Raw genomic sequence first — 1,074 nt, 5'->3', positions numbered from 1 at the left:
TTTGTGTCCTATAGCGCATTTGCGAGATTTTTGGAATTGCATATACACTGCATAAATGGTACAATTATGGCTATTTTACTTGTAATTGTTATAAATAAATGTACAAATTATATAAATAAATACATACCTAACCCCCGTTTCTTATTTTCGGCATTCGGAGTGGTTGAGGGTGCAATGGCAAGGCCATTTCCTGGTTATCAGCTGAAAACGGGATACGCCGAGCAGTATCTTGTTCTGATCCAACTTCACTGTCTGAGTCAATGGTCAATTGTTCCCTGTGGGACTTCCTTTTTAGAGGGTCAAGCAGTAGGCGATGTGGAGGAAATTAGTTCATGAATCTTTTTCATAAGGTTTTTTTCACGGTCCCCCAAAGGATCTCCAGGATTCCTGGTGGAGCCATCGGAATCCTCCGACGAAACCGCACCAGACGCCATTTACACTGAAAAATGTCAAGACAATTGAAGAAAAGTCAAAATTAAAAGTAAAAAAACGTTTTGGAGCAAATTGTATGTATGTAACATTTCAATGTTAACTTTTTTTTCTAATTTCTAAATTTTAAAAAAGGGACATTTTGGAGGAGGCCCACCACTTCCCCGCCCTGTTTTAGGTACTGATGGTACCCCTTCAGAGCTCTCGCAAGGACGCTAATTTTTTAAAAAACGAATCTACATTTAAAATTTCAAAACAAGACCTCCAAAATGTCCATGCATACGATGTTATTCGCAGTATGCAAGTGCTGTGTTTTAATAATTTTAGTAAGTTCTATTCTACTTGGTTAATATAATAAAAACACATTTACAAAATGTCAACAATAGGTAGAGAAGAATTAAAATAATACACAGCCACCTACAAAGAGAACAAAAAAGAAAAATGGTAAAGTATGCGCCTCTTTCTGTGGTGAAGGGGGTGTCGATATCCACTAACAGGCAGACCTAGGGAGAGAAAGCTGGGCGTTGGATTGGCTTCACGAGAATCAGGTTCCGCGCCCCTAAGCCAGGAAACCGGTTGTGCCTCGACGAGAAGTGTGAGTTGGGGTTGGGAATATCCCGAAGACCATGAGGAGAAAGCGTCGGA

This window comes from Hesperophylax consimilis, unplaced genomic scaffold, assembly GCF_061612785.1.
Source record: "Hesperophylax consimilis isolate HC1 unplaced genomic scaffold, BYU_Hcon_1.0 scaffold_174, whole genome shotgun sequence".
Classification (NCBI taxonomy): Eukaryota; Metazoa; Arthropoda; class Insecta; order Trichoptera; family Limnephilidae; genus Hesperophylax; species Hesperophylax consimilis.
This window is presented reverse-complemented; position numbering follows the sequence as displayed.